Here is a 7,950-nt window from a genome sequence, read left to right as displayed (position 1 = left end):
CGGCCGGCGGGACCGCCCCCGACCCCCCTCCCGCTGCGGGAAATGGTCTCGCCCGGCGCGGGGGGCGGGGCCTGCGCTCCCCTCCCCCCACACACACACACTCCCGCCCTCCCCTGCGCGGTGATAGCGGCCGCGCTCTTAAAGGGACCGGCGCGCAGGGGCGCGCGCCCTCCGGGCCCACAGGAAGCGCCAGCCTTGCACCGCCCCCCCTCCCCGTGACCGCAGTGGTACCGCCCTCACATTAGCATAGCCACGCCTCYCCGCCACCTCGAGGCGGCCACACCCCCTGCTCCCCTTTTAAAGAGACCGCGCGCCCCGGGCGCTTCTTAAAGGGGCCGCCGCCGCCGCCGGGAGGCGCCGGTGCCGCCGGGCCGGGCCGCCCCGCGGGGCCCCGGGGTGCCGGGAGCAGCAGGCCCGGGCCGCGCGCGGCGCCCGCGTCCCCCAGGGAGCGGCGGCGCCGCCCCCTTCCCGCTGCACCCGAACCCCGGCAGCCCCTCGGGAAGCGGCAGCTCCACCGAGCTCCAAGGATTCCCGTCTCCTGCGGCGCCGGGTTCCGCGGGCAGCGGCAGCCCCTTCCCTGTGGGGCTCCCTCCCGGCTCCCGCAGCGTTTTCCTTCCCTCTCCCTCCCGCCCCGCTCCTTCCCTCGACTGCGCTTCCCGACTGCTCTGCCGCTTCCCGAGCCCCGGCGGGAGCGAATCCCTCCTCTCCCGCGGCACGACACCCTTCTTGCCAGGGGGGACACTGCTCAACGGGGGGGTTCGCTCTCCTCTCGCTTGCAGACCCCCTCCGCCCTATTTCCACTGGCTGGAAGTTCCAGGTTTGGTTCTTGCTTTTCCAAGCTCTCCCAGTTACAGCCAGGTGCCTTGGGCTCTGGGATGGGCTGTCCCAGAGCTGGGAGCGCCGGTCTCTGACCGGGCTCCCCACGGACACGGGCGCCRCGCGCAGCTCCCCTATCCCGGCAGTTCTTCCCGAGGGCGACGCGCTGCCGCGGCGCCGGCTCCTCTCCTGCTACCCCCGTGGCTGCCGTCGGTTCCGGCCGCTCCGTCACGCGGGTCCGAGCCTCGGCCCTTTGCACACGGACACACGCGGCTCTGCTCTCGTCCAGCACCCGACTTCCCCATCCCCTTCACACATCCCGCAGCGGACAGGGCCCACCTCCCATCAGAGTCAGCCCAACGTGGAAAACGGCGCAGGAGCAGCAGCGGTTGGACACAGCAGGCAGGCCCGGCAACCAAACACGGTGCAGGGAACAACGCGCCTCACGGTGCCCCAGACACGGGGTAGGGAACAAGGTGCCTCACGGTGCCCTACACACAGTGTGGGGAACAACGCGCCTCTTGCTGCCCTCCATGCAGCACAGGGAACCATGAACCTCGTGGTACCTACAGACAACGTAGGGAACAGCGTGCCTCGTGGTGCCCCGCACACGGTGTAGGGAACAGCGTGCCTCGTGGTACCTACAGACAACGTAGGGAACAGCGTGCCTCGTGGTGCCCTGCACACGGTGTAGGGAACAGCGTGCCTCGTGGTGCCCTACACACGGTGTAGGGAACAGCGCCTCGTGGTGTCCCAGAGCCAAGAGCCGCTCCTGGTCCCGTGCCAGGGCGGGCACGCGCGGGCTCTCCTGCAGAGAAGCTGGCTCCGCTGGCCGTGGGGACGGCCTCTCCCCGAGCTTCCCCTCGCTGCGGGTGCCCGTGAGAGGGCAGCGGGCTGCAGCCGCGGCACGTGCAGGGGCTGCCACAGCCCGGCTCACTGCGCGTGCAGCACGGCGGGCGCCAGCGCGCGCCCCGCTTCGTCCCCACTCCTGCTCCGCTGCCCCCTCGCCAAGTGGTCGCTGGCAGGATCAGCCCAAGCCGGGGGCGCCCGAAACGCCCCCAGTCGGGACGAGCGGYGGCTCCGGCTGCTCCCATCCCGCCGGCCCATCCCCCGCTCCCCACAGCTACAAATGGCCGCGCGGCTCTGCAGGCCGCGCTCAAATAACCGCCGCGCCTCCCGCCGCTCCCCCTTCCCACGGGAACGTGCCGGGGCCAACTCCGCGAGCGCGCCGACCCCCGGCGCTGCCTCCGAGGGCTCTGCCATGGGGACTGACAGCGAGGCGCTCGCTCGCRGGCGGCGAGCCGGGCGCCGGCGGAGCGAGCCCGGGGGAGCTGCGGAGCAGGGCAGGCCCTCGGGCCGAGGCGGCGCAGGCAGCAACATGCCTGTGCGCTGCGCCGTGTCCCGGGCCTCGGAGCTCGCGTTCGCGGCGCAGCCCAGCCAGCGCCTTCGTGCTCCCGCAGGGCCCTGCCCGGCACGCTCCTGGCTTCACACGTGCGAGCAGCAGCGCGCTGGAACACAGCAGGGCCACCCGTGCACACAACAGCAGCACAGGATGGTTGAGSTTGGAAGGGACCCCTATAGATCATCTAGTTCAACCCTCCTGCCTGAACAAGGCACAGGGCGGCATCCAGGCGGGTTTKGAAGACCTCCAGAGAAGGAGACTGCACAGCCTCCCTGGGCAGCCTGTGCCAGGGCTCTGTCACCCTCACAGTAAAGAAGTTCCTCCTCACCTGGAGACGGAGCTGCCTGTGTTTCAACTTACACCCATTGCCCCTTGTCCTGTCACTGGAGACGGAGCTGCCTGTGTTTCAACTTACACCCATTGCCCCTTGTCCTGTCACTGGCCACCACAGAGAAGAGCTTGTCCCCTTCCTCCCTACATTCCCCCTTCAGGTACTTATACATATTGATCATATCCCCTCTCAGCCTTCTCTTCTCCAGAGAAAACAGGCCCAGCTCACTCTCAGGTAACACTCAGGAAACTCTCAGCAAACAGGCCCAACTCAAGGCTAAGAGCGCGCGGGGCCGCGCTCCCTCGCGCCATCTCGTCCCAGCCGCCGCTGCTCCCTCAGGCCAGCTGAACTGCCCACGCAGGCGCACGCTTAGGCGGCTGCTTAAACCCGCCAGCTTCTCTCCCGAGAGCCCCGCTCACAGCGGGGAGCCGGGGCACTGAGGGCGCGTGAGGCGGCGACACGCGAAGGCATCGCCCGTGTCCGGAGGGACGCCCGAACTGAACTCAGCTCCTCTGGCGACGCAGTTGTTCCACACGGGARAAGTTTCACCTCCAGAGAAACGGCAAATCTGGCCTCCTCAGTCAACACGGCTTGAAAAGCTCCTCTCAGAAGGCACTGTCACCATTAAGACGGGTTTGCCAACAGCCACTGCGGCCAGGATGAGGGCCGTAAGAAAGGGGTGCCGTTACAATGCKCATCTGCCGCCTCAGCAGCGGTCCTGCCCCACCGGACCGTTAGCTTTYGCATGGCACGTTTGGGCCACGCAAAGCGTTTTCCCTACGATCTTTTCGCTTTACAGCCTGTTTTATCTCCAGCAATGCTGAGCCGAAATTGCATCACRTATTTCCTGCCTGCCGAGGCAAGATTTCCCTCGTTCAGTGTGATCATAACGTTCCAGCAGGGAAGCTCCACTACCTCCGTAAGAGCCCTGCTCTCCCCGGCTCCCGCGCACGCCCGCGCAAAGCRGGCGCAGAAACCCTCGCTCTTGGAAGGGAAGAACCACACAGCAGCATCGGGGGATGCTCTGCTTTGTTTGCTTCGGGTTTGCAGGGGTGGGTTTTCCCCCTCTCCTTGCTCTGGTGTGAATGATCCCAGCAGCGGCAAGGCCACAGCGAGATGGAGGCCGTGCGAATTCCTCTCCTCTTGAGCCCTGGGCTTTACAGGGCTGCGTGCCCTGAACAGCCTTCGAGGAGGGAAACGAGCCCCTCTGCAAGGAGCCCGGGCCACGACGGTCCTCACACCACCACCAGCTCGACACGGGCACAGGGGAGCTGCCTTATGTGCCCTGATGCTGGACGAAGCCTAGGGCTACAGAGTGTGAAGGAGATGGCAGAGGGCCACAGGGAAGGGTAGTTAAACATATACTGCTATCTGGGGGGAAAAACACATAACAACAAAAAAGAACCTCTCTTTCAGACAATGTTGTGTCTGCTATAAAGCATCATAAACAGTTAGAGGTCCTGGAGCTGGCACGGGGGACGGAGCGATGGCCACGGCTTGCTTTGGAGCTCAGCTTCCTTTGGTGTTGGAGAGCAGGCCGAGCTGGGCCCCATCCGCTGCCCCCAGCCCTGCCGGCACCGAAGGGCATCCCCGGCGGGAGCGGCGGGAGCAGCTGGAGAGGGGGCACCGCGGAGAGGAGGAGTCGCCCCCAGGCCCCTGTGCAACCCCACGAACACACGCACACTCACACGGCTCCCCATGGCTGCCCCACGCTGAATGCGCTGCCCAGCGGCTGCCCCRCTGGACGAGAGCGGCGAGTAGGGGACGGCAAAAGCAGCTGCCCTCCTCTCTGCCTTGTGCGCTGCAGAGACACGGCGGGAGCTGCACTTGCCCATCCACACCCACATGTCCAACAGCCCRAACAAGCAGCATGAGCTTGGGCTGCAGCACAGAACGGGGCTCCTGCTGCAAGCACAGGGCAGAAGCTGCCCAAGGAGGCTGTGGAGTCTCCTTCTCTGGAGGTCTTCCAAACCCGCCTGGATGCCGCCCTGTGCCACATGCTGTAGGTGTGCCTGTTCCAACCTTGAACGTTCTGTGATTCTGTGAAGCACCCCCTGGACTGCCAGGGGGCCCCGAGGAACACCCTGATCCTCAGGAGCAGTGCTCAGCATTGCGGCCTTGACTTCTGGTTGGTCTGCCCCCTTTGAGTCACCAAAACTCTAACATGATGAACAAATCCCACGCGTTATAAAATTCCAAATGTGGGAGGCTCTTATCCTCGTTAGAGAGTCATCCCTGAAGTCAATAAGCAGATAGGAAGCAAATATTTTGCAGCAATACAGATAAATACTCAGCTTTCTCTCCTATGATTAAGAAAAAAAAAAAAGGAGAAGGAAGAAGAGATTGATTAAGAAGGTAAACAGAAGCTGAAGAAATAAATGCAGCAGATGAAAAACATGAATTCGTGTAAAACAAAGGTGGAACACCTTGGCACACAGAAGCCGGGACCTTCCCCGCGGAGGCCCCTGCGCTGCTGCCGTGTTCCACGGGGAGCTGCTCACACGGCCCAGCCGCTGCGGCCCCGCCAGGAGAACTCGGCGCTGGAACTGCCTCCATCTCCAGCCCGGCAGCACTRCACCCTCCAGGAGGAGCATCCTTCCCACGGCTCACACGCAAGAGGCCAATCCCACCCTTGGACAGACCAAAGAAGCCGCCTGCGGCCGCTACCTAGAGCRGCCCTTTTGGCACCAGAGACTTTTGGCTTCTGCCAGCTGCCACAGCCGCCCCCACCGCCGGCACACGCATGTCCAAGGGTGGCATTTYGCTCCTGCAAGGCTACAATAAAATAAAAATAACTTCAGCAAGACAAAATAACTTCACGCGAGGAAGAAACCAGGCCCTCACCGTCATGCAGGCTGGCCCATTAAGGCGAACAGTTAAACTCTTGCCATGGAAAAGTAGGCGTTGTTGTCTGTTTTGTGAGGCAGAAATCAATATTCCCGCCTCCTCTCCTTCTGTTATTTCACCTTGAGATACTCATATACAGCTAGACGAGATCTGAATCGCATCCACTGCTGCTGCCACTTTCCTCTCTGCGGCGTTTCGCGGGGTCACAGATGCTCTAAGAGTYCCTAACCCGCCTGTAATTTACCACTCAGCCCCCTAAACTGAGCACTGCTGGGGCCTGGAGCACAACTGATTCTCCTTCCACACCGCATCGCCGGGGCTATTTCTAACCATTTTCCTACACCCTCTATCTCAGGCATTTTGCTCCCCGGGTGCTCCAATAACAACCCTCTCGCCGCCACTGCCTCTTTCTTCCCCGGCCCCCTATAATTCACTCCCCGGCGCCGGACTCTTCCGCGCCGCAGCCATCTCGCGTAAATGATGCTTTATGGCRAAATGCTCCTCGTGCTCCCGGGCTCCCCTTAATCTACCTGCGGGGGGTAGCCGGGCTAAGCCTGTGACACGGAGGCAGGAGGGGAAGGGGCAGGCAAGGCCGGTGACTGGTGTTGGGCCCGGCCTGAAGCAACACGGGCCAGGGGAGAGGAGCGGGCCGAGAGGCAGCCGGCCCCGTGTGTCCATGGCGCCTCCCTAGGCCGCCATTTGCCGGGAGCCCTTCGGATTGAGGCTCCGGCTCCATCCCCTCCGACCGGGCAGGAGCTGGGCTGCTCCAGCGAGTGTCCTCAGCGGCCTGTGGCCCTGCCAGCCTCGCACCAGGGGCCCAGAGCACCGCCATGAGCTCCGCTCRGCCCCGCGCTTCGGGTCGCTCTGYCGTGGCCCTGCCGGCCTCACACCCAGGGCCCATAGCACCGCCATGAGCTCCGCTCGGCCCCGCGCTTCGGGCCCAGCCGTGGGCGGGAGCCAGCGCTGGGCTCAGCTCCCTGCTGGGTCAGCGGCGTCTCTCGCCCGCCGACAGCCTCGCCTTTGCGCCCCGTTGCTGGTGCCACCTCACCGCCTTTCCACACGCATCCTAACACGCTCCCAACGGCTTCCAGAGCAATTTTAACAGGCTCCTCATGACCTCTTCACACCCTGCATACCAGGAGAGCCGCCCCTGCCCAGGAGAGCACCCCGCATCTCTCAGCAGCGCTAGAGAAGACTCCCCCGCTGCTTCCAGTCRATTTTCAGGGGCTATCCGCCGGCTTGATCTCAAACAGCCCGGATCTGACCACCTTTTTATTTCAGGTGGCAGCATGCCGACGAGGCGCAAGTTTGCGCAGCCGCCTCGCAGAGCGGAGGGCTGAGCAGCCTAATTCGCCATTGTTTGCTGGTGACAGTCTGATGAAATTGCTTGAGTTATAATGAAGGCAGTTTTCATTATCTGTCATTTAAAAGTGTCAAGGGAGCTTAGTCTGAAAGGATAGGTGCTACCTGTTGTTTCAAATAGCTTTTGATGAAGGAAACACATTTCAAAAGTACAAATCACTGATTTGCAGCTTCTGCGCAAGGATTACACAAAACAGTGAGATCTCTCCGAAGAAAACAAGCAGATTTCCCCCATGCTCTTTTGTAAAGACACTGATCTATGATCAGAGCGTGGTGCTGACTTTCTTCTGCAGTCATCACTGGAGGCTTTTCAGAGCAGCGAGATCCCGATGATAAAGGACTACCCTGACAAAAAAAGGATTCTTCCTTCCTAGGGGACACTCAAGAGCTTGGCATTAGCTACACGGACACCCTCACTCTTTGGCACTGCTACTTGGGCACTTTTAGGGTGCAAACTCTGCATTGCTTTGGCACAAGATGCAGGGATTGGACGTACTTCTGCCCAAGCCTTTTGCTGAAGCTGATGGAGTCCCCCAGGTGCAAACCCAGAAAAGGCTGTATGGATATTCCTAGTCCATCTGAGCACAAAACCAGCCAACCTAGGGCAAATTATAGTGGCCTCTTTCCCATTATCAATACATCTGCTTACACTATCTGCCATGCAGGTCCCGAGAAGCTCCTGAGACAGGACATTTCTGTCTTGTCTATACTTTCATATTCTAAAGCACACATATAACATGAGATAGAGCTGCCTATGGGGGGGATCGTGCTGCTTAGCTCACGTATCTCCGGTGGGCACGTTCCCAACGCCTCAGAGAACCTGTATCTGAGCCCTCCCTTTTCTTCAGAGAAGCACAAAATGAACATCAGCAGTGCAGCCCATATGTGTGTAATGCAGGTAATGCTCCAGCTCCTTTGTCTTCAAAAGCCAAAAGCATTTTTGTTCATTGCCAACAGTATCAACATGAAAGACTGTGAGTCTCTGGTAAACATTTAAGTGCCAGAACAAGGGTGCTTTCAACTTCATAATTGGACAATAAAAATTGCTGTTGCTTCATCCCACTAACAAGCTGAGCTTTCCTGGGTCCCGTGCAAGTCAACTGGCTTCCTTACTCAGGTCACCCATGCAGAGAGACTGCGGTCTGTCCGTGGTGCCCCCGCTCTTGGTGGCGTGTGATGGTGTGAACTCAAG

This window comes from Nothoprocta perdicaria, unplaced genomic scaffold (assembly GCF_003342845.1).
Source record: "Nothoprocta perdicaria isolate Ctin4 unplaced genomic scaffold, notPer1 scaffold_100, whole genome shotgun sequence".
Lineage (NCBI taxonomy): Eukaryota > Metazoa > Chordata > Aves > Tinamiformes > Tinamidae > Nothoprocta > Nothoprocta perdicaria.
Note: the sequence above shows the minus strand (reverse complement) of the source record.